Here is a 26,542-nt window from a genome sequence, read left to right as displayed (position 1 = left end):
TTATTTGAAACGCGCTGCGTTGCAAGAAATTTCATCAGTGTTTTCAGGCTGTTTAGTGTTAGAAACGCGATATTGCTTAACTGTACTCCCCTTGACCGAACTAAAAGGCGGCGATAACAAAGAAACGCTAAAAACGCGCCGCTCTGTCGTCGAGTCTCGTACGTCGCTTCGTGCGGTGTGCACCAGCGGCAGAGACAGGCGTTGCCGTCATTGTCGTGCGACGCTTTGCCAAGGTTTGTAGCCTCATAAGCGCCTCCGGGTCAGGTTGGGGAGTCGAGTGGCCGAGTCCAGTTACCTCCCTCGTAAGGGGACGGTCGATTCCACGACCACGCAGCGGCAAGCAAGTAAATGCGGTTTATAGTAGAGTCGGAGTCGAGAGAGAGTGTGAGAAGTATTTTCGCCTTTTCACTGACATGACATCAATCGGAAGATCCAGCAAAATAAAAAATAAAAACTATAAAACAGCCAACTAGGGAGAGCTAGGAGACGTCCCTGTCCAGCTCGGACCTGGAGGCCCAGAGTGTCCTGGTCCAGAGAGCTCGGGCAGCGGCGGCGGCCAATGGCGCCCCGGAATATGGTCTGCCACTCAGCTCCACAACCATACGCACTTCCCTTCCCAAATCATTTCAATATAAATAAATGTTTTCTCTTCCTCCTCCTCGGCGGGAGAAATGGCAGGGGTCCGCCTCCACCACATCGTCTAGACTGCATGATGACGAAATTTCCGTTTTCCTCACTTTGGTTGCCCAAGAAAACTGAACGAGCTGTTCGACTTCAAGCTCCATAAAAAACAAAGCGTGCTTCGGAGTCTTCGGGCGCAAATAGTAGAGCCAGGAAGCGCAAATGGAGGAAGAGCTCTGCTGTGAGGAGAGCTTTTCTTGATATGAAACAGTGCAATATTACTTTTGAAGCTTAATTTTTATTTTGCATTTACTTTATGAGCGCCTATTTCAAGGAGAAAAGCGGAGCTGCAGCTTCCGCTTGTAAGTAGTTTGGCCTTATGTCCGAGATCCTGCAGCATATGGTCAATACTGCAAGTGGCGGAATTTGAAATATGCTCCCCAGAAGACTCGCCAAATGCTGATACTGCTGCTGGTGCAGATGATGACGGCTTTCAGAAAGAGAAAACGCGTTGGTTTCGGCTGTGCGGCTAATTTGTCAGCCGTTCTGGAATTACCATGTTGCAAAACATTTTTCGAAGTAGCTAAATGCCTTTTTCACAAATGACACCACTACATGTTATTCTTTCTAAAGCCGGATCGCTTCGGAAGAGTGCGTGTGGGAAGAGACACTGTGCTGAATTTTTCCATCCTATTTGTCGGCGCTGCTTTCACCGTATCTCTTACATAGCTCTAGCGAATTGTTTACTGTGAGAAATGCTGCGAGATAAAACGTTAGGGGCAATATTCCTCTTTTTTGCCTGCCTTAGATTGTTTGAGACAGAGGCGTGTATATTAAAAGGTCCAAAAAAAAAGCCGATGAATTGGCGGCGCCGTGAATTTTGTTAGTAATTAAAATCTTCGCAAAACACTGCGATTGTTGTCGCGCAACGACAACACACAAATCACAGTTGAGTTCTGGGGTGGTCGCATGACAGGGTAATCAAGAGGAACGGGGAAGCAGGAAGGATAAGGTTGAACTGAAAGCCAGAAAAGCGGTCTACTAGTTCCTCGTCTCAGCCCGAGGCGCGTTGGGACAGGTTCATACGCATCCGATAGGGTCGAGTCCACTAAACGCAGCCCTTCAATCGACCCGTATTGTCCGGTTCATGTGAACAGGACTGCATTCGACATCGCTGACGTTTGTCGGCACCGTCGTCGCAAGGCGCCGTCAGGCCGATGCCTCTCAGAGGTCATCGACTTTGCAAGTTCCAGGAAAAACAAGGGGGAAGGGGGAGGGGGGAATCAACGAAGCCCCGGCGGTACGAACACAGGGAAACTGTCCTACCCATTTGCCTTAATGACCTTAGTGCGAGAACGACAAGGGGTAACTGTTCAATGTATGCGGCATCCGACATTATCGGTTCTTGGCGTTTTTTTTTTTTTTTCTCGTTTACTCTCATTGTGCCGGTTTCCAATGGCTCTGCTGGGATAGTTACAGAGTTCTGTTTCTTACAACACAAATACAAGGGCGAAGGGGAGAGGGCAAACCTCATAGCCAGTTTCCTGTTTTGTCCAGTTTTGAGCTTTAGAAAATGGCGCGAATGCACTGTGATGTTTAAATCGAACTGCATGCGATAAGCTGTTGGTCAACGCGAAAGCCGGTTGCATACACGGCCGATCTGCGACCGACTTCATCAGTAGCAGTCCAGTTCTTATTCTCTGGCGGTGTGAAAATTCTCCGCCTTGGAGATCGAAAATACCTACAGTCTGCAGTAAATCCGGACTGTAGTTTAGTTGGTTCAGTCTTATCGGTTCATACGAGCGTCGTACGGCCGCCGCGAAGTCCTGTGATTGTAATTGGGATAAAACTATAGACTCGGATTTAAGTCTATGTGGGCCCAGGCTGGCTTTTCGACTCCCCTGTCCAAAAGCGACGCCTCGAGTCACGGCCGGACTCAAGCGGAGGCGGCGCGCGCTTTCATCTGCTCGAGTGTGCCTCGATTGTGTGTCCAGGCGACCCTCAAGCAGCCGCTGTGTGTCAAGTTTCGAGACACGATTGGAAGAGATGTGGGGTGGGGCAATACTCGTTATGTTTCTTCTTGCTTCGGAGCAGGCGTATGGCTGAAAGAGGGAGAGGGAAATGAAGAGAAAAAAGTGCTGTAGAACCTTAATAGACCAGAAGCCTATCTGCCAGAGTTGAAGAAAACGAGCCTTTCCCCCATCATGCCCCCATTCATCCATTTCAGGGCGATTTGTGGGGTGTACGAGAAGATTGTGGCCGAAATTGGAGAAAGGAGGTGCATTGCGAGCAACGCATGTTTGCCCGGTAGCAAAGAACAGGGCTTTGAGGCATAGGTGTCGCTGACACCTTCACCAGGAGAGCGGCTTGGAAAATTGCTTCAGACAATGCCGTGCAGCGGACAAGCGACAGCACCACGAGGGAATGAAAACCACAAGTTCTTCGCCCAAGAGCTTCTGGAAAGGAATGCAAGGAGCTTGACTCTTCGTTTTGCTAAAACAACGAGGAGCGCGTTCGACGCTCCTTGGTATACTCGACAACGTTTCTAGCGTGATAAACATTCGCTATTTCTTATTATTGCTGCTTTCTACTTGAGCGTTTCATGTAATGATAACATACGTAAAACAGTCTGCAGTTGTCGTGTGGAATGATTGTCGGGTACAGCGGAGAACGACTATCTGTGTCAATAATGGTAATATGGCCCAAACGTTCGCGAAGGAGTTCTTTTGAAACCACATTGCGAGCAACTGAGCTCTGTAGCAGCTCCTACTGGCTGTTTTCATGATTAAGGCAAGAGAAAAAAAAAAAACAAGCATGACTAGCGGTACTCAGATGAGATTAAAAATTTCCCATGCTTTTGTCTTATCAGTGCAGTGTTAAAGGGAAGTAAAAAAAAATGCACTATTATTAAGCGTGGACGTATACAAGAACAAATATCAAATACGGGATGACCTAAGATCTGCTGAACCAAGCCAATAAGGACATTGAAATACAAGTACAAACATGGTATAAAGTACAGTACCTGAGCGGGAAGAGCGATGGTCTTCTATTAGGAAGCTGCGTTTTGAAGCCGAATGAATATTTCACGCAGAAAGGTAGTCATCAACCACGGATCCATTGTTTTGAGTCTGGTCTTCGTTTAAAGTGCCTCAGCACCCGTGTTGTTAATACAAGCGCTTGGTGTTATTCCTTTTAATATATCAATCGCCATTAGCCGCTTGACGCAGTGGGAGAGAATTAGTTTAGTTGTTTAGAGTGAAACACCTTCGGTCTTGTCACAAAAGGTTTTGATAATAAAGCTATAAAAGACTAGGCGGACGGGCGGAAAAACTTTATTGTCCGACGGATACAAGGGAGTACGGATACAGGTGCACCCACCGCCTAGACAACGGCCGTTAACGCTTGAGCTTCGGCGGCGTATTCGGCCAGCTGGATAGTGCATGGAGTTGAGTCTCCGGGTTGGAGGTGAACAGCAGTGTCTCCCAGTGTTCAGAATCTTTAATCAATTAACTCGCTTGTGGAGCTTGAGCGCCGTTCCAGGTCATATATGATTTAGATTGGCATTACATTTTTTTTTTTTGCATTTGTGGGAGTATTATCCTTCATAATTGAAGCTGCATAATTGGGGGTGTGGAAATGAGTTGGTTTGGAGTCGTCTCCAAACCGATGCCTGATATTTAGTAAGCGATTTGTCTGCGGGTCGGTATTTCAGTCTGGCAAGCCTGTCGTGCTGCAAAATAGCTTATACTTGAGTAGCTTGTCTTTGTTCGTGAAACGCTCGGCTGACCCGGAGTGACCAGCTCGGAAAGCAAGGCATCGAACTAGTTCATGGGCCATCTCGTTCGCAGGAAGGGAGGCGTAAACTGGTGTTCATACAATATGTGAATCTGCATACCAATTTGGGAACTACGTAGAATTCGCTTATACCTGTGGGGAAACTCGTCCCACGATGTAACTGTCGATTGCTGTTTTGGAATCGCTCAGAATAGATTTTGGCGAGAATGCTGATATGGCGGTGGCGATATCTTACCCCGGGGCGATATCTTACCATTTCCTCTTCGTCAGTCTACCCGTCAACGTACACCACCGATTGGTCATTTTGACAGAGTTTTTCCAGAATTCTGGCTCTATCTGCCCTACGCTTAGCATGGTGTTCGGAGTGCATGCTCTTCGGAAAGGGTGGAATTATTAGCTGGCTGCGGATCTCATTTCGTTGATATTCACTCTGGTTGTAGCCTGAAGTTGATGCTTAGCTTGGCAAGAATGAATCGACCAGTTGATGTGGCAGAGAGGAGTTCATACTGCGAGATCGTAACTGCCTCTATAATCTATCCGAGCGGTCTGTACGCTTAGACCTAGATGTCGCTCGATTGACGTGTAGATTGGCAGCCCTATTGCTTGTTTAATGCACTTTTTGATAGATTTTCTCTTTCTGAGCCACCTTGAGTCGGAGATGTGGAGAAATGTAAGCTATGTGGCTAATCGCGAAGGACCGTATACGTAATCCCCTGAGGAGATTTGCTTCTCGTATGCTGGATTGTCTGTTAATAATTCTTCGAATAAGTCGCATCACCTGCTATACAGTGCTTGAAAGTTTTTAACTGCGCCTCCATTGAAACCATTTTCTTGGAGTATGGTACCTAAAACACAGATCGTGGGCACCTGAGGTATGGGCACTATACCTACAGACAGCGTTATGTTGTGCTCAGTCTGCTTGCTTGAGCTTGTTTGCCGGTAGATAAGAAATTGTGACTTTTTTGGCGAGCATCTTTATTAGTCCTCGGGGGCAACGTATATGCTTCGACCGCGTCTATGACTTCTTGCAGTCTCTCCTCTATCTGCGCACCACTTCATACTGTTTTCCATAGAGTGATGTCATCTGCATACGAACTAATGTTTATGCCTTGAATGCATTCTATATGTCAGCTGCGGGCAGGGCCATGCGGGCAGGGCCACATTAAAGAGAAATGGAATCGAGCCTGTGGCGTGCGCACCTGCTTCCCAGTCGGATTTCTCCGGATTCGTGCTCTCCAATGTAAAATTTAGCTATCCTACCCGTCAGAAAGTCCCTAATGCAATTGCATGTTCGTATTTCGTTCCCAAGATGGCGAATATTGCTAACAAAGCCTCGTGATGAACGTTCGAACGCCTTCTCCAAGTCCAATCCTACGATAACTCGCTTGTACTCTGTGACCACGTCAAGTAATTGGTGTTTCATTTGTAACATGAGGTCCTCTGTGGACAGCTTGTGCCGGAAGCCTAGAACCTTTTGCCGGAATAATTCATTCTGCTCCATAAATGTATTCAGATGCGTTTGAATTACATGTTCCATCAGCTTACCTACGCACGAGGTCAATGAGATAATGCGGAAACTCTCAAGCTTAAGTTCTTTACCCCGTCTGGGGATCATCACTATCTTGACTCTATTCCACTTCGGGGAATTTTCCCTTCCCAACATTTTTGCATGTTAATGTTAGTTCTTTTAAGGCATCCTTGTTCAGATTACGAAAAATTTTGTTTGTGATACCGTCCGGACCCGACACTGATTTGTTGCTTAGTTTGACTATCTCTGCACGAACCTCTGCCTTGCTCACAGGGGCGTCGAGTTGAGTATTGTCTCTACCTTATAATTTGGGAGATATACGCTATGTACTGTACCTATGTAGTGGTCCTGAAGTTCTAGGAGTGAATATTCCGTGGTTCCAGTGTATCTGTGCAGAATTTTTTGAAGATTATTTCGTTGGATGGTATGGCTGCTGTCCGCTTGTAATAAGTGTCGGAAGAGATTCCATGTTCGTGGAAGCCCTATATACCTTCCAGCCGGTCGCATGTGGGCTCCCAGTTTTGCTTAGCTAGCTGCGCCGTGTGCTCCTCAGTTTATTTGTTGAGCTTGGCGATCCGCTTTCTTGAAGGGAAGCCGGAGTGGTGTTTTGGCAATTTTCCGAGATGCGCGCATTAGAATATATGAAACTTGTAGATTAGGCTTCCGAAGTGGTTTTGGGCTACCATTTAAAGTTATGACGTAATCTAGCGTTAAAATTGTTACAATTCTTATGCTTCTCCTCAAAGCATTGCTGCCCAGCGATGGAACTAGACAATGACGTCATTATGGGTGATGTTTAGAATCTCAACAGCTTTAGCCAATTCTTTCTGTGAGTCACCCTATGCCGCCGAACAAAACATTGCGACCTTTGCATTCGTTGGCGTTGGTCTTCTTCCTCAGAGCAAACGTTTCTTAGTTGGAATTGCATCAGCTGCACAAATGACGTCATGATTAGTGTTTCTACTTGTAACCATGTACTGCGGAGAAGCCTTAATGCCGAAATTGTTTTATTCAACGATTACGTCGTCAATTTAAATGATATAGCGCGAACCAGTTTGGCATGATTTAACCTGATACCCTTCACACATTCGACTCCTTTAATTTAGTGGAATTCTAAAACCTCTTGAGTTGCCCTTTAAGTTTCGATTCCATTTCCGCTTCCTGAGCCGCTTTTCTATATCTTAGCCTCCCACATGTGGAGAAGTTTGATATCGGCTATTTCCAGCTCATCCGCCCCTTTCTGTGTCTTGAAGGCCGACCTGACATCTTGACGAATGTCGCTCGCCCATGTCTAAGATTTCTGCCCCGGTAGTGTCGCATTCGGGTCTCTCCTTTCTGGTTGTTCCCCAGTCGACCAGTGAGGGAATTAATGTTTTTACCCTTACAGGGACTGCTTGTGGGCAGTTTCTAAAATGAAATAATCGCAGCCTAGATTCCCCTCGGTATTAATCCAGGTCTCGTTACCTATGTTTTTGATGAATGTCAGATCGGAAATATATTTTGTTAGGTTGTTACCGGTCCTGAGTGTGTGTGTGGGGGGTTGGGGGAGGGGGACGAATAAGTGAGTAGCATCAGTCCGTATTATTGGGCCTGAATCCACAGTTCGCGTCCTTTCATGTCCTCCACGTCGTATCCCCATGCGTGGTGTTTGGCATTAAAATACCCCACTATCAGGAACATGCGGGCGCCAGTGAGACGCAGGGTTTTCTGAAAGAGTGATCCCAAGATTGGTTTTCGCAGCTTCGGGCTGATGTATATATTTAAGACGAAAATCCTGATCAGGCTTCTTCGATGGGACAACTTCTACGAGTATGTGTTTAATGTCCTGAATCTCTGTCATGTTGGATCGCGGTCATGCTTCTTTTCATGAGAGTTGTGACACCAAGCAGTTCATCACCTGATGCGAAATGTTGGTAAATAGAGGTTTTAGCATTAGCCTTAGTTTCTTGTAAAGCTAATAAATCGGGGCCAGCTTTGTTATTATTGAACTTCTGTAGCACTGCCCGTTTCCTGCAGAATCCTCGGCAGTTCCATTGCCAGATAGTGTAATTAGGCTGTCTGGCCATATTGGTCTGCTGTACTCCGCCGCCCCATGATAGTTTTCTGGACAGTTCATAGAAAAGCGCTTTTAAACGAGTGACGTTAAAAGAGAAGTAGAGTGCATATTTTTTGAGCGTAAAATTAAAGACAGGACTAAAGGAGAAAGACAAGGGACAAACGCTGAACTTCAACTGTCCCTTGTCCCTTGTCTTTCTCCTTTAGTCCTGTCATTAATTTTACGCTCACAAAATATGCACTCTACTCATCAAGACCAACTAGCCCGTCTTTCTATGTTAACGTTAAACGAGATACGCCAAATTAGTCGAAGTCAGCTCGATAATTAATATATATTGGTTAATGCAACTTTTGGACAGAAATGAATTTGGGGTAACATGAGCGCGCATTCGTCACATTAGTCTTTCGAAGTGCGGGAAGCTCAGAGTAAAATATTATATGAGGAAAATCTGAGAAAATTGGACAGTAAGAGATGGGCAACTAAAGTATTTAAATACCTATACCTAAAAAGCGTTGGCTCACAATCGAGGAAAAGAACTAGGAAACTAACCAGTAAGTATGCTGGTCACAAGGACGAAGAAATAAAGAGTGTTAAGCAACGGGTGAAAAACACAGAAGGTAAAAATTGGATAAATTCGATGTAAAAGAAACAGTGTGGAACTATACGCAAAGTGGAAAAGGCAGATCAGGAAGGAAGCTTTCTTTTATAACTCAAGAGGCAGTGCCCTACTATTTGAAGCTAGATCAGGGTGCCTGAGAACACGCAGAGCTACAAAAAGAAATTTAACGATAAAGATGACGCATCTGCTGTATGTAGTAACTCCAGTGAAACAATTGACCATATTATACTCGAATGTAATGGTATCTATCTGGAAGTCGATGCAGGCGCAGTAACTCTTCCTGAAGCTCTAGGGTTTAGAGATACCAGTGGATAGGCGAAGAAACCGGCGGTGGAAGCTAGCAAAAACGACTACAAGATTGGTGGCTTAAATGCAGAAAAGGGACATAATGTTAATAATGTAGAAACAAAAATTCAACAAATAGAATGGTGGTATAGTTAACCAATCTAAATCAACAATTAAGATATAGGGAGAAAAATGAACGTGATAGCTACTGCTACCACCCAGTTCCAAAGGGGACGCTCCTATATTCCATCCATCCATACGAGCTCGTGGATTTTATTCAGAGAATAAATTTTAGTTTCCAAAAGTGCTTAGCCCCACCTACTGCCGTTGTTTGTTGTGCAAGTTTTGTCAGTCTTGTATCTTTTGAAACGCGTTTAACCTTGAAGCATTAGGGCTGAACAAGTTCAAACAACTATCACCGCACGTCGGCAATGTCTGCTGAATCTTTCCCAGCATGCTATTCGAATCGAATTAACTGCGGTCCTTTCAATACTCCTCAGAGTCAAACTAGATTTCTTTTATTCTTAGACGGAGCCAGAGAGTGTGTCGAATATTGCTTATATTATTTTCTCTCAGCTGAAATCTTTTTGTATGCATGGGGCAGCGATAGCCAAAAGGGTTTAGTCTCTCTCTGAAGTTCACCGGAACACATCGGCATGTTGGAACCTGATGCAAACTTGTGTTTAGTAGATATCAGAATACAGTCATAAAATGTTCCGTGTCTACGAGAACAATTAGTATTAAGACACGAGAGAGTCAGAGGCGGCGGCTGAGGGGTCGAATGAGCGTACATGACATATCGCTGCACTATTTGACTGACTGACGCAATTTCGTCGATCTCTACTTCGTATATCGCTTCAACACATCCAATTTAATCCCTTCAACGAAGTAAAAAATGCATAAATAAAAATGGTAGGCATACGTGTGTGTGTGTGTGTGTGTGTGTGTGTGTGTGTGTGTGTGTGTGTGTGTGTGTGTGTGTGTGTGTGTGTGTGTGTGTGTGTGTGTGTGTGTGTGTGTGTGTGTGTGTGTGTGTGTGTGTGTGTGTGTGTGTGTGTGTGTGTGTGTGTGTGTGTGTGTGTGTGTGTGTGTGTGTGTGTGTGTGTGTGTGTGTGTGTGTGTGTGTGTGTGTGTGTGTGTGTGTGTGTGTGTGTGTGTGTGTGTGTGTGTGTGTGTGTGTGTGTGTGTGTGTGTGTGTGTGAGTGCGTGCGTGCGTGTGTGTTTGCGTGCGTGCGTGTGTGTGTGTGTGTGGTCGTGGATAAAATGGATACCGAGTGGGCATTCGTAGGGTACAATCGTTTTCTGAGTTTGCTGGACATATCCAGACGTATATAGTCGGTCACGCATTCAAACGTATCGCGCTAGCGTCGATTCCCACGTAGTGTCGCGACGGCGAGATCAATCAGAGTGCAATACGGCACTGGAAGCGCGTATGCGCACCGATCATGCTCCTGGCGTCGTCTGCTTGGCTGCTCTTCGGCTTCGTGCGAAGCAAGTTCCATGGCCGAGGCAGAAAATTCCGATGAGATTCCAGGTAGCTTTACAAATCAGTACGGAAACCAGGAAAAGTTTCTCTACGAGAGTAATACCCGTATCACGTGCACGGACGATTTCGAAAATAATCGGACTCGATCTGCACTCAACTCAATGCTGATCGAGGGTGTCATGCAGCAACTTTCAAGTGCAATCGAGTCCGAGCCAGGTTTGCTCGAAGCCCCTTCCTTAATCGCTCTCGAGTTTTTAAGGTGGTTAGAGAGCGTGGGCTGCCGCCCTCGACGTCACCTATCGCACACAAAGGAAACCTCTCTGTTGTCGTTCGAACGACCGGGCAGCACTGCATGCTTCAATCCTATCTTGAATACCTCAGTGCAGATCGAGTGCAACGAGGATCAGAACCCAAGCGGCAAACCTATGGTTGGCCCGCGCTCGGCCCTTGGCAATATGGCCGACTGAAACTCACCGGGCCAACCTAGGCGACCAACCTCAGCCCGAGGTCGGGGATTGACAATGGCCTAAGAATGGCCAATCATCGGCAATCGACCTCGGGCCAACGAGTATGGCCGACTTGGCCAGCCTACCGCCGCGCTAGGGTCATGCATGGGCCATGGCTTGCAGACTTGGCCAACCTACTGCCGCACTTGGGTCATGCATGGGCCATGGCTTACCCACACATGGCCCAACCTTGTTGGTGGTACCCGCTGGCAGGTGGTTTATCCACCATCGGCAGTAGACCTCGGGCCAATGAGTATTGCCGACTTGACCAGCCTACTGCCACGCTAGGGTCATGCATGGGCGCTGGCTTACCCACATGGCCCAACTACTTCGGCACTACACGCTGCCCAGTGGCCTATCCATGTGTAATTAGTGATCTACTCATCCATGGCCTATCGTTTACCCATTAAAGCGTGCGCAGTGCTATTGTTGCTGAAAATTAGCGCTGCGGCAGCATTTTGAGATGCGCATCTTCTCCTCCAAGCGGGCTCTAACTTTGTGGCATCAGCAGTGCTGTTCTCCGGGCAGGTGAAAAGCAACCCATACGTATGTAGCTTAAAAAAGCCTGTGCATCGACAAATGTAGGTTTAAACAGCACTTTTTATTGGTCTTTCTTAAATATTCGAAAGGCTCAAAGCCCTCCGAATAAAAAAATGGCACTTACAGCTTACTAAGTTTGTGAGGCTTCACAGCAATTTATTCTGGCATTCAGCTTCTAGGCTGAGTTGAAGATGTCACGTTTCCCTGCTCATTGTGCCTGCAGTCCCATTACTTCACTGTTACGAGCCATCGCTTGACTGCTGCCGCGGTCTTCCTGGAGAGGACGTCACTCAGGTACACGCTGCCTCTCCTCAGGCATCCTAGAAAATATACGAAAGAAAATATCAGCCTTCATTCCGTATTCATGTGAATTTTCTAGCCTGTTAAAGTGATAAAAGGCTGTCACTCAAGCAAATATAAGGACCTTCAGTGGGATCAGTGGTGATGTAGTCATCGGATGATATATTTTTACACATATACTGCTTGTGTAAGCAAATTTGATCCAAGGGGGAAAAAAGACATTTCTGAGGCAGGGGAAGGAAACCAGATACATATCGCTGGAAGCTACCTTGAGCGCCACAGAAAAGGTTTTCTTTGGAATCCTTAATTGACATTATTTACCTAAGTTACTGATTAATGACTTACACATTAAATGGTGTTGCTACTTTGAAGAGTACCGGCACAAACCACGTTTCATTATTTGCGATAAAGAACCCTCACGTCTGTATTTTGTTCCCCAGTACAATAGGAAACCCCGAAAATACATCCCTCGTTCCCCATCGTCCTGACGCTTCCCCTCCTTTGGTTCCAAAGTTGCAGCAGGTCATCCGCGAACAGGTCACAGTACTTCCCACGCTTCCTGAAGCTCCTGCTGTCGCTCCCTTGACATACGTCGGAGCACCACTACAATATAGCCAACCTTCTGTCCCAGCCCCTTTGACCTACGCGGCCTCCGCCTGAGCCGTTACCACCCGTGCAGCCTGTCCTACGCTATACACCGCTTCATCCTGCGACTCCGCGCTATTACAACCCGTAGCACACTTCGGACAATCGCCCAAGTTACTACTGTGGTTGCCCTGGACACGTGGCCCGTCGGCGCCGTCGCCGCATGGCTGCGCGTCCCGAGCCTGCGTCTTCGAAGTACTCCCCACCGCTGCTTCATTCTGCTCCGTCTTCACCTGCATACGCCGCCGAACAGCGTTCGTACACGACCCATCGTTCTCCTCCACGTCGCAGGTCACTGTCACCAATGTGCCGGCGACCACCCCCTGCTGATGAGGGAAACTAAGTTCCGCGGTTCTTGAGGCGAGAACTGCTTGCTCTGCGAAAAGCTCAAGGCCTCATATTTCGCCCCCGAACGTTATAGTCATCTCTAGCGATGGTCTGCCTGTACATGCGCTGGTCGATACAGGTGCTGCAGTGTCTGTGATTCATGAGCGACTTTGCCGACGATTACGAAAAGTTACAACGCCATTTAACGGTTTTTCGCTCCGCACTGCCAGCGAAGAGAGGATTGCACCTTTAGCAGCATGTACAGCGCGTGTCGTCATTGAAGGTCTTTTATACAGTGTCGAGTTCGCAGTTTTGTCGTCTTGTTCTCACGATGTGATCCTTAGATGGGACTTCGTCTAAAAATAACGCCGTGGTCGATTGCGCCCGAGCTGAAGTGGAATTTTCTGCACTGTGCGACGTACTGCACGACGACAACCGTTCAGTGTGTCCTCAAAAGCTTACCATCGCTGAAGATGTCGACATAGCTCCAGAAGCTTGTGCCCTTGTGCCTCTTTCGTGTCCTGCCGTGTCAGCCGTTAGTGTTCTATTTACGCCGTCTGCATCCTTCATCCACCGCAAGCACCTGCCGCTGTCGTCTGCTGTTCTCAATGTTCACGGTGGCTTCACGAAGCTACTCATCTACAATCCGTCTCCGCACCTGATTACTTTGCTACGGGGGAATCTCCCAGTTCCATTGAACCAGCCCACCTTCTGTCTGACCTGGATGCCTCCAAGACCAAATGTGGTAACTACATCGATGCTCTGCAGTCTGATCCGACGCCTGATTCGTTGCCAGACGACTTCTTCCGAACCGCCATCGATGACGCCCTTCCTTCCACCTACCGAACGCAGCTTGCGGCCCTTTTACAGACGGTTTGCTCCGCGTTCGACGCCGCCCACACACCTCTCGGCCGCACTTCCACAGTCGCACATCATATTTAGACTGGCTCTAACGCCTTTTCGACAGCGCCCCTATCGTGTGTCAGCGGCAGAGCGTCGCGTGATCAATGAGCAAGTTGAGGACATGCTACAACGTGGTGTGATCCGTCCATCTCAAAGCCCCTGGTCTTCACCAGTGGTGCTAGTAAAGAAGAAAGATGGCTCAGTTCGCTTTTGTGTTGACTACCGGTGCCTGAACAAAATTACCCACAAGGACAATTACCCCCTGCCGCGTATAGACGAGCTCTTGATTCCCTCCAAGGTGCCGAGTACTTTTCACCCCTTGATTTACGTTCCGGTTACTGGCAAGTACCGATGGCCGCCTGTGACAGAGATTAAGACCGCATTTGTGATGCTGGATGGCCTTTATGAATTTAATGTGATGCCCTACGGCCTGTGCAATGTGCCCGCCACATTCGAGAGAATGATGGATAACATCTTGCGGAAGTTCAAGTGGCACATCTGCCTCTGCTACTTGGACGACATTGTTGTCTTTTCCACTGACTTCGCTACGCACCTAGAGCGCTTGCGGCAAGTTTTGGTTTGTCTTACTGACGCTGACCTACAATTGAATCTTAAGAAGTGGCACTTCGGTGCCCAGCAGTTGACAATTTCGGGTCACATCGTCTCTAAGGAAGGTGTTCGTCCTGATCCGGCCAAGCTGCGCGCAGTCGCAGAGTTTCCTAAACCGTTCTTATTCAAGCAACTTCGAAGCTTCATAGGTCTGTGCTCGTATTTTCGACGCTTCATACGGAACTTTGCTTCTATTATTGCACCCCTGACGAAGCTACTCGGGAGAAACAGTGAGTTAAGTGATTCGTCAGCCAAGTGCGACGAAGCGTTCACCGCATTGCGCCATCTTTTGACATCGCCACCAATCCTTCGCCACTACGACCCGACAGCACCCACTGAGGTCCATAGTGATGCGAGTGGCATTGGCCTCGGAGCTGTCTTGGCTCAACGAAAAAACGGCTTTCACAAATACGTCGTCGCCTACGCGAGTCGTGTTCTCTCTAAAGCTGAATGCAACTACTCAGTTACAGAAAAAGAGTGTTTGGCAATTGTGTGGGCACTAACGAAATTCAGACCCTACCTGTACGGTCGCCAGTTTGAGTCGTCACGGACCACCACGCGTTATGTTGGCTGTCCTCTCTTAAAGACCCGTCCGGCCGCCTCGAAAGATGGGCCCTCCGCCTTCAGGAATTTGACATTCGAGTTGTATATCGTTCTGGCCGTAAACACATGGACGCCGACACTCTGTCTCGTTCTCCCCTATCCAACGAACCTGCTTGCTCCACGGCGGCTGATCCCGTCCTCTCGACTCTAACCATCGCCGATATGCCTGTGGAGCAGCGCAAAGACCCGTGGCTCGCATCTCTTATCGACATCGTGTCCACTTCTCCCAATGCTGCGCCTTCTCGGACTTTACGCCGTCAAGCACCACACTTTGCCCTACGAGACGGTCTTCTCTACCGCCGCAATGATATGACTGATGGTCGACGGTGGGTTCTCGTCATTCCCCGCCATTTACGACATGAAATTTGCGCCTCTTTCCATGCCGACCCTCAGTGTGCCCATCCTGGTGTAGTCACGACGTTTCAAAGAATTTCTCAACGCTACTATTGGCGCGGAATGTACGGTTATATTCGCGAATACGTCCGCTCCTGCATCGCCTGTCAGCGCCGCAAGCCATCCACACCTCGTGCTTCTGGCCTCTTACAACCCCTTCCATGCCCGGCCCGTCCATTTGATCGCATTGGCGTTGATCTTTACGGGCCACTTCCCCGCACGGTCTCTGGGAACCGCTGGATTATGGTCGGCATCGACCACCTCACCCGATATGCGGAGACCGCTGCCCTTCCTGCCGCTACTGCCCGTGAGGTTGCCCTGTTCTTGCTTCATCATTTTATCCTTTGCCACGGCGTGCCGCGTGAGCTGCTTAGTGACAGAGGCCGAGTCTTCCTTTCCAATGTCGTTGAAGCTCTACTGGCCGAATGTCGCATCATACATCGAACCACCACAGCCTATCACCCTCAAACTAACGGGCTGACAGCGCTTCAATCGTACTCTCGGAAATATGCTCACGATGTACGTTGCTGCCGATCAGACTAACTAGGACGCTGTTCTTCCTTTAGTGACGTACGCTTACAACACCGCCACGCAGTCAACCACTGGATTTAGCCCTTTCTTCCTCCTTTATGGGCGTGAGGCTTTGTCCACGATGGACACTATATTACCATATCGACCAGACTCCTCCGAGTGGACTCCACTTTCTGACGCTGCAAAGTATGCGGAGGAATGTCGCCAGCTGGCCCGCAGTTTAACATTGGAATCTCAAGACCACCAAAAGCATCGTCACGACAAAGATCAGACGCCACATGTTTTCCCTACAGGGTCCCTCGTTTGGCTCTGGGTTCCTGGCACCCCACCGGGATTGTCATCGAAATTTCGAACTGAATACCACGGCCCCTACCGCATCGTTCACCAAACCTCCCCTGTAAATTATATCGTGGAGCCACTCACTCCCTCTTCGGACATGCGTCATTGCGGCCGCGAAACTGTGCACGTGAGTCGCCTCAAAACATACTACGACCCGCTCGTCTTGCCCTCGCCATAGGTCGCCAGGGTGGCTCCTCTTCGCTCCCGGGGAAATTGTAGTAAACGAAGAGCAGATGTCACGAAGCACGAGGAAGAGAACAACGACGTGCCGCTGCGCTGCTCGAGCTCGCTGGTTTGTGCCTAGACGGACTGTGTTCCTGTGCTATCGCCGTGCAGCTTACAGAGGACTATATTCCGTTGAACCCTCAGTAAAACCCATTTCACACTCATTTATATCCTTACCGCTTTGTAGTCATTATCCGCATTGCAAAGTTCAGCGCGCTCACTGTAACTCGCACCTTCATGTGTGCCAAAGGGCCGACGTGAAGCGACCATTGCCAGCATATCGCCCTTACTCATGCATGGGGCCAGCCATCATAGCGGCAGGTTGTTTCGTCCGCTCAAAATCATGTTGAGAGCAGCGCAATTGAGGTGCGCGAATGGGCTGGTAACGGTTTCGGTATCTACATAACCCGGAATTTTTCTGCAGACGGAAAAAAAGGTACACATGAGGTTTCTAACCGCAAATATCAAAACGGGTTTCCGAATGTGCTCACCGACTCCTATTTATTGTCTAAAGTGAATATTTAGTACTTGGAGCAAATAACCTCACTTTCCTATGCAGAAAATAAAAATGTACTGCGCTGTGCAAAGTGGCTGCCAGCAATGCACCCCCGGTTTCCATCGCCTGTTTCCAATGGTTTATTTCTAACCCTTGTCTCAAGCTATCGGGCACAGCAGGTGTAATGTACTGTGCATAAAACCTGCATGAGAGCATATTAATGGGTAGATTTGTAAGCTTTACAGATTTCACTTACAAATACTACGAGAATCGCGTCACTGCAGCCTATCTTAAAATTGACATGCAACAGCGCAATATACGTGGCTAAAATAAAGTACTCAACGTATTAATTCAGCTTCGCAAGTGCAGCTGTAACAGAAAGTGAGGGCTGGAGACACCGAAGGTGCGCCTAGCTTTCAAATTTTCTTAGATGGCACAACCGTTCGAAATATGTAATTTTAAAAATAAGCCCTTGATAGCGGCTTTCCCACAGCGTATATATGGGTGCCTTAGATAAGAATTATAATCGAGGTCCCATGACCATCTTTAGTTTCCAATTAAATTTTTGTATGTGATGGGCAAATATCAGAAACAAAGGAATTAACCTTAGCTTTGCAAGATATGGCGTAGTTTCCTTGAAAACAAAAAAATTGTACGGTATATCTTTAGAGGTAGAAAATAAACGCTGTTTTTGCCATTTCAAAATGTTGCAAGTTTGGATACCACGATTTTGTCATCTACTATGTTTTACTCACTAAATATATGCAGGTTTTACATTTACAAACACTATTAGAAACCAGTCTTGTTTTTGAAGTTGAGTTATTAAAAAATCGCAAACTTTGCTTCAAGAGCAATGGGCTGCAAAAATATTCATTTTGAATCTTATATACTGGAATATGATGCTTAGGTTGGTTGCACTAAATGTTTTCACTTCCTAACACATGTTCTTAATTCCAAGCAATTTTTGGAGCTCCAGACCGCTAGGTGTGTTCTCCACAACTTATCAAAATTGCCCAAAATTCGAAAACAGCAGTAAAGTGTAAATTTGCTGCAAATAAAAAAAGGATCATATTCGATTTTCATTCAAATCTCGGTCAAGAATCTTCAGTGCCTCAAAAATATCACGGACTAAAATGTGTTGCGTTATATTGTTTAAAAATATAACGTTGAATACTAAACCGAGTGCTTGTCCTGATAATGGCCAAATTCAGTCTGCATTCTTGCAAGATCCAATAATATTGTGGCACTGAAACTATCTCTAGATTATCTAGGTTCCATTCTTTATTTCTAAAAAAATTTTAAGCTCTAGATTTGTTTTTTTCTGCATATTATATTAAAATCGGGCAAAATTTTAAAAAATGGTAAAATAAGGAAAACTGATTAGAATTGAAGAAACTGCCGCAACATCGATTTGTATCAAAATCACTGGAAACAATGCAAACTACTTTGTTAATACGAGTCAGTAAATATATTCAATTCTGCAAAATGAATTATTAGAAACATAAAAATGCCTGTTTTTATTCTATAAATGTGCTTATATGGCTCCCTCATGGAGTAGGCATCAAATCTTCAATTTAGTATTTGCTGAATTTAGTTACATTTTACCTTAAGTAAAATTTAAAGCCTTGTCAGAGCTTATAAACCCTTTTTCTGCTTGTCGGCAAAGACTTAATATAGCTTAAAATTGAATTATTCGCTATTTCTGTCAAATTCATGACAGAACGCAAGTGAAGGCTGAACTTTTTCTCTGTCCTGCACTCTTTTTTTATTGCTAGGTGCAGTAGTATTCAATCAAGTTTATTAATATTGTATTCCATTCCTCTGCTTTGACCATAACTAACAATACTATAATCTTGAAGGGGAAATGAGGGTGCTCGTTATAATACATGAAGGAAAGAAGCCAACAGTCGGCGAGGCCGAGGAAAGCGTTGGGGATGGTACTTTTATGTATTTTTTTTTTAATGTTTACTCGGATAATCACAGAAATTATTAATGTAATCTGATTAGGGGAAAGATAATTAAACACGAAGTAGAAGAAAAAACAACGTGCCGATGGTGCGAACTGAACCCAACACCTCCAAATATTGCGTCCGGTGCTCTTCCAACTGAGCTACATCGGCCGCTGTCCCCCCTGCTACTTTCTTGGGTATTTATGTTGTCTGTATACGAACCTTGAGAGTGTTCACCAGCGCCACCCTCAACCATAGCGGCGGACGTGGAACGTCCTTTGTTACCGCCAGCGTCACATAGAACGTGATCAAGAGCGAGGGCGAAAGCTGTGCTAGAACCCTCTTACGCTACCTATGGCTTCAAGACTGCCAGAACCGAGACCCCTGTACGCTACAAGCAGATCAATTAAAGGGGAATGAGGGTGCTCGTTATAATACATGAAGGAAAGAAGCCAACAGTCGGCGAGGCCGAGGAAAGCGTTGGGGATGGTACTTTTATGTCTTCTATTTTTTTAATGTTTACTTGGATAATTGCGATATTCGGAGGTCGTGGGTTCGGTTCCCACCATCGGCACATTGTTTTTTCTTCTACTTTGTGTTTAATTATCTTTCCCCTAATCAGATTACATTAATAATTTCTGTGATTATCCAAGTAAGCATTAAAAAAAAAAAAAAGACATAAAAGTACCATCCCCAACGCTTTCCTCGGCCTCGCCGACTGTTGGCTTCTTTCCTTCATGTATTATAATGAGCACCCTCATTTCCCCTTAATTGATCTGCTTGTAGCGTACGGGGGTCTCGGTTCTGGCAGTCTTGAAGCCATAGGTAACGTAACAGGGTTCTAGCACAGCTTTCGCCCTTGCTCTTGATCACGTTCTATGTGACGCTGGCGGTAACAAAGGATGTTCCACGTCCACCGCTATGGTTGAGGTTGGCGCCGGTGAACACTCTCAAGGTTCGTATACAGAAAACATAAATACCCAAGAAAGTAGCAGGGGGGACAGCGGCCGATGTAGCTCAGTTGGAAGAGCACCGGACGCGATATTCGGAGGTCGTGGGTTCGGTTCCCACCATCGGCACGTTGTTTTTTCTTCTACTTTGTGTTTAATTATCTTTCCCCTAATCAGATTACATTAATAATTTCTGTGATTATCCAAGTAAACATAAAAAAAAAAGACATAAAAGTACCAGCCCCAACGCTTTCCTCGGCCTCGCCGACTGTTGGCTTCTTTCCTTCATATAATTTTGAAGGTCATTTTTCAATGTGTAATTTTTTATAATTATAATCATAAGCAAATCTCTTTCCAGCATAATAATTTTGGAGGCGTTACAAAGAACACACATACCAGCATAGAGCTCCAGATTCTGCCTTAAATTAACAATATAACCTGCGTAATAAACACAGAATGTTTTAGTGCAAATAACGTAACGCATTACGCCAGTATGTAAGGCCGAAAATTAACATTTTTGTAGCGCGTTAGTCCTGAAGCAAAGTTTGCAATTTTTTACTAAATCAACTGAATCAATGAAACAAGCTTTTAATACTTCTTATATCGTCAAGCGAGAAATGGACAGATTGAACATTGATATCTTGGGTATCAGCGAGCTCAAGTGGACCGGAATAGGAGAATTTAACTCCGGCGACCATTATGTCTTTTATTGTGGGCACGAATCCAAGAGAAGGAATGGGGTCGCTCTCATAGTAAACAGAAGAATGGGCAAAGCAGTGCTAGGGTACAACCCCAAAAACGACCGAATGATTTCACTTCGGATCCAAGGTCACCCTTTCAACATAACAGTTATCCAAGTCTATGCACCGACCACTACTGCTGAAGAAGCTGACGTTGAGAGATTTTATGCGGACCTACAATGCCTTTTAGACCGCACCCCATCATCAGACGTCATTTTTCTCATAGGAGACTGGAATGCTAAGGTAGGGAGTGAAGAAATATCCGGAATTACAGGCAAGTTCGGTCTTGGTGAGCCAAATGAAGCCGGGCAGAGGCTAGTAGAGTTTTGTCAAGAAAACAACCTGACCATAGCGAATACTCATTTTCAACAGCACAAGAGGCGCCTGTACACATGGACTTCACCGGACGGTCTGTACAGGAATCAGATCGATTATATTATTTGCCGGCAGAGATGGAGAAGCGCTATACAAGCAGTAAAAACAAGGCCTGGGGCCGATTGTGGCACCGATCATCAGCTTCTTGTTGCCAAGATTAAGCTTCGATTGAGGAAAACGCAGAAAACTAGAAGGCCTTTCAGGTATAATCTGGATCAAGTTCCATTAGAATATGCTGTGGAAGTGAGGAATCAATTTCAAGAATTAGACCTAGAAGACAAAGAGCCCGAAGAGATGTGGACTGATGTTCGCGATATAGTACAAGAAGTTGCTACTAAGGTAGTTCCAAAGCAAAAGAAGTGCAAGAAAGCAATCTGGTTATCTGAGGAGGCTTTGCAAATAGCTGAGGAAAGGAGGATGGCAAAAGTTATAGGGGAAAGAGAAAGATACAAGGTTCTCAATGCGGATTTTCAGAAAATAGCAAGGAGAGATAAGAATGCCTTCCTGAACATACAGTGCCAAGCAGTTGAGGACAACAGCCAATTAAGGAACACAAGAGCTCTGTATAAGACAATCAAAGATATCAAAGGAAGCTTCTGTGCTAAGCTGGGCGTGATAAAGGACAAACAAGGCAAGGACCTCACTGAAGCCGCAGAGATAAATAAGAGGTGGCAAGAATACACAGAAGAACTGTACAAGAAGGACCCGAATGTGAAAACCCAACATAAGACTGTTGTGATCACTGATCTCGAGCCGGGCATCCTGAAGAGTGAAGTTGAATGGGCCTTAGCCAGCCTTGCTAAGAACAAAGCTAGCGGAATTGATGGCATTCCAGCTGAGTTGCTTCAAAACCTCAACCATGACGCTGTTAACATTCTGCATACATTATGTCAGAAGATTTGGACAACCCTGCAGTGGCCACAGGATTGGAGGAGGTCAGTTTACATCCCCATTCCAAAGAAAGGCAGTGCCAAAGATTGTTCCAACTACCGCACGATCGCGCTTATTTCGCATGCTAGCAAGGTGATGTTGAAAATCCTCCAAGGTAGGCTGCAGCAGTATGTGGATCGGGAGCTTCCGGACGTGCAAGCTGGGTTTCGCAAGGGCAGAGGAACTAGAGACCAAGTTGCCAACCTTCGCTGGATCATGGAAAAAGCAAGAGAGTTCCAGAAACCCATCTACTTCTGCTTTATTGATTATGCGAAAGCGTTTGACTGCGTAGATCACAGCAGATTGTGGCAAGCTCTCCAAGAGATGGGAATTCCAATTCACCTCATCTGTCTCCTCAGGAACCTGTATGAAAGGCAAGAGGCCGCAGTCAGAACTGGGCATGGTCTTACTGATTGGTTTCCGATTGAGAAAGGAGTGAGGCAAGGCTGCATACTGTCGCCCTGCCTATTTAACCTATATGCAGAGTGCATCATGAGGAAAGCCGGTCTGGACGAGTCTTCAGCTGGAGTGAAGATTGCTGGAAAATGTATCAACAACCTTAGATATGCGGATGATACCACTTTAATGGCAGAAAGTGAAGCGGAACTCAAGAGACTTCTGATGCGCGTACAAGAAGAGAGTGAGAAGTTTGGGCTTAAACTGAACATTAAAAAGACAAAGATCATGGCGTCTTGCCCTATCAAGTCCTGGAGCATCAAGGGACAAGAAGTGGAAGCTGTGACAGATTTTCTTTTCTTGGGCTCCAAGATTACCTCGGAAGGAGACTGCAGCCATGAAATTAGGAGACGCCTGCTTCTGGGAAAGAGAGCAATGGTTAGCCTTGACCGCCTAGTAAAGAGCAGAGACATTAGTCTGTCAACCAAGATCCGTATAACTCGTGCTATGGTCTTTCCAGTTGTGATGTATGGATGCGAGAGTTGGACTGTGAAAAAGGCTGACCGCCGAAGAATTGACGCGTTTGAATTGTGGTGCTGGCGAAGACTCTTGAGAGTTCCTTGGACTGCCAGAAGATCAAATCAGTCGATACTGTCGACCATAAACCCTGACTGCTCATTGGAGGGTCAAATTCTAAAGTTAAAGCTCAGCTACTTTGGTCATCTGATGAGAAGAGAGGAGTCGCTGGAGAAAGATTTGATGTTGGGAAAGGTTGAGGGTCGCCGGAGAAGGGGTAGGCAGCGAACGCGATGGTTAGATGGCATCCTCGAGGCACTGCAGACTAAGTTATGTGATGCTAGGAAGATAGTGAGAGACCGGAAAGCGTGGCGTGACATGGTCAATAGGGTCACGAAGAGTCGGACACGACTGAACGACTGAACTGAACTGAACTGAACTGATACAAATAAAAGTTATGTTGGTTTGGTGAGTAAAAAAACAATGGATGACAAAATTTTAGTGCGCAAGCAGGAGGCCTCCAAATGTGCAACTTTTTGAGATGACAAAAAACGGTGTTTTCTTTAGTGATAGGCGTTTTTTTTTTTCTTTTTTCAGGAAAACTACGCCGCATCTTGCAAACCTAAGGGCCTTTCCTTTATGTCGAGAGATTAGCCCACGACATAGGAAAACTTAATTAAAATAAAATGGTGATGGCACCACGATTACTGTTCGTGTCCGAAGACATGCATATTTGTTTTCATTTCGTCTCTTTAAACAGGCTCGTTTAGGCAATGCGGTGAATAAAAATATCATCGCATATATTAAAGATTTCTGCGCTACACGTTATACCTAAAGCCACCTATATTGTCACAACTGTTATTTGTTATTTGTAGCTGAAACAACATCATAAAAGGAATTCGATCGCAAATTGTTCGCGAGTTAAATAGATGTACAAGATGACACACGTATACTTTGTAGAATGCAATTTAAGAAAGAGCAGTTACAAACTATAGGCAAATAATGCTATGATATGGAGCATATGTATTACTCCGGTTAACAGTAAAAAAGGCGACTTTTAATATATTAATATATTCGACAAACTATTGCATGAACACAATTATGGGGTCATCCACGTATGTAATGTCTATGGGCATTAGATGTGCGGATGACTTCGTTTTAATCCAATTTGTGCGTCACTCAAAATAATTGAACAAGGAAAAATTTAGTGTCTACACAATTTTCAGCGAGTATACCACAAAATATACTAAGGTGCTTCATATACAGTCACATCACATAGCAAGTGAAGTGGGATACCAGAAGTAATCACTCACTCTGATCAGCATTTCGCTTTTGCGTCATCTTTGTAACTTTTTAGGCAGGCTTTTTCACTGATTAACCTCTTCTTTATTCCCCTTCCAACCCCAGGACACAGATCTTTTGGGGGTGCCAAACTGTCTGTTTTCGCGCCAGTCATACAACTCAATCGATTCATTTCTATGTAGAAAACACTCCCGATGCGCATCTAAAAAAAAAAAAGCATCTATGTATAGGCTAAATCCTTCACATGTGATAAAACAATACGATTTGAACAATGAAATCACATGATCACACCCGGAGCAACAAGAAAGTGGTGGAGATAGAAATTGAAGCAATGAAAGACGATTGCTTACTGAACAAAGCAATAGCAAGAGGTCATGTGTCCATAAGAATAGGCAATAAAATTAAGGCACGTTTAAAGGTGCATGCAGCAGTTACAGTGATGCAGTGTTACCTTTTTTTTTTTCACTGCAGTAGTTGGTATAAATATTACAGCAATCGCTAGGTATCAGAGGTAACCCCATTGAAAACCTCATCCAAGGTACCAAGCAGCAGTGGCACGTTTGTACCTTAAATGAAAGCGACTGAACAGTGGGTGTTGTAAGAGGTGCAGCGTCCCTAGGAATAGGGACCAAAATTAAGTTTGCTTGTAATAACCAAGTACAAAAAGGAGCAAATATGCTTGCAATAATATCATGATGGCCTATGTTTTCATGAACAGCTGTAAGCAACCTGTCACTACCAGTCGGTTCTTTGGATAGAGTTGTCAATGCCAGAGCTTAAAGCTAAGAGCAATATGAGTAATATTTATTGCGGTCACGGCTGTAAAGAATTCTAGCACAACACTTTATTACTGTAACTATTCAACCGTCCATTTGTATACATATTGTTCATTTAAGAACCATGCACATCTTATTAAGTTGCTCTTTTCTACTCCCAAATGGTTTCCTACAGAATTAGAATACGTAGATCGCTGCTTCGGTTTCAAAATTTTTGTAGTACGATGGCTATGATGTGCACTTCATGCATACAGTACGTTCATTATTTCCTATTCTTCTCCCATACTCATTCTATCCTTCTCGGCCGCTCAACTCTCCGCAGCTTTCTTTTTTTTTTTCCCGCAACCACCCTAGCTAGGGACGTTCTAGGTTGGCCTTTGTGAAGCTGTGCCACACTTGAGAGGAAGGGTGTTCGCCACAAATGTTTTTTGTATTTATCTTCATTTTTACCATGTCTTTTACGGCTCGGCTGCCATCGTCTATCGACTTTCGCCAGAGCTAACAAAGGTTCCACACGTGGCTGCACTACAATAGACGCTATCTCCCTTGGTTCATTCGGGGACACGGTGCCCGATTCCCTGCCTTCTAAGTCCTCTCTGTCACTGACCTGAGCCACTCCACCAGAATCTGACACTACCTTGGTTTGCCACTGCCTGGCCCATCGCGAGAGAAAGCTCATTCTTCTTTCGGCTGAGTTCAGCTGCAATTTCGCGGGCTTTCAATCAAGTGAGCGCTTGGACGGCTCGGTCACCGAAGCTACGACCTTCCTCCTGCAGCATCTGCTCTGACCTGTTCGAAAAGAGGTACGGAAACTGCTCTGGCAGGTTCCGTGATACCGCTGCCTCTATTTCCAGAATGCCAAATGGGCCTATTCACGTGCGACCGGCACACATGGGCTATTCTTTACGGGAACCTGTTTAATACATGCACAATCCCCCGTTAAGTCAGCTGCCTTCACGTATGCTGGGTGGATTACGTCCATGATGGCCGCGGAATCTCTCAGAACCCGACAATGCTTCCCATTAACCTGCATCTTTTAGGTATGGCTCTAGCAGGCGCATACTTTTTTCATCTGCATCTGCCAAAGAGAACAAAACCAACTTCCTATGTGTTGGCAAAGTGAACGGGTTCGTTGCATCGGAAACAGACTGATTTTTCTCTCTGTTTCCTTCCCTTTGTCGGCTGTCACTTTAGGGTAGTTACTCGATACTGCCCTGTGGCTTTCGTCTCGCTCCAAGGTGCCGCTTGCTAGGTTTCCAGTCTGGGTTCGCGGAAACTTTTAGTTTGCTTTAGGGTTTCCCCGAGAACGCGATCACTCTGTTTCCCACCTAGCACGAAATTCTTCGGCCAGCTCTGCTGCACGTTCTAAGCTTTTATTTCCCAGCCTGTCTTGCACCCACACACACGTTTCTGCTCCTAGACAGCTATAGAATTGTTCCAGGAAGATCACTTCTATTAAGGAATTGAACGGCGGCACAACACGGAAACGGACACAGACAAGAAGGGGACACCACATGCGCACACTACCAACTATTTATTAAACGGAAAGGTGGCATATTTATACGTCCATCTCAAGCATCAGACTCATCGCCACAGTCCGCTCCAAACCCAACACGTGAATGCCGAGCACCACCAACAGGAAATCAGACAAGATATTTCTGACCTCAGTAGATAAACTATCAAAAACGGGGAAAAAAAAAAAACTTTTTTTTTTTTTTAAACGGAAGGCAGGCCATATCTCATAGCAAATGCAGTGTGGACCGAAAACAGCATAGTAAGACATAAGAAGCGACCAGCCCGA

The sequence above is a fragment of the Amblyomma maculatum genome, chromosome 7 (assembly GCF_055883805.1).
Source record: "Amblyomma maculatum isolate TAMU_Amacu chromosome 7, ASM5588380v1, whole genome shotgun sequence".
Classification (NCBI taxonomy): domain Eukaryota; kingdom Metazoa; phylum Arthropoda; class Arachnida; order Ixodida; family Ixodidae; genus Amblyomma; species Amblyomma maculatum.
This window is presented reverse-complemented; position numbering follows the sequence as displayed.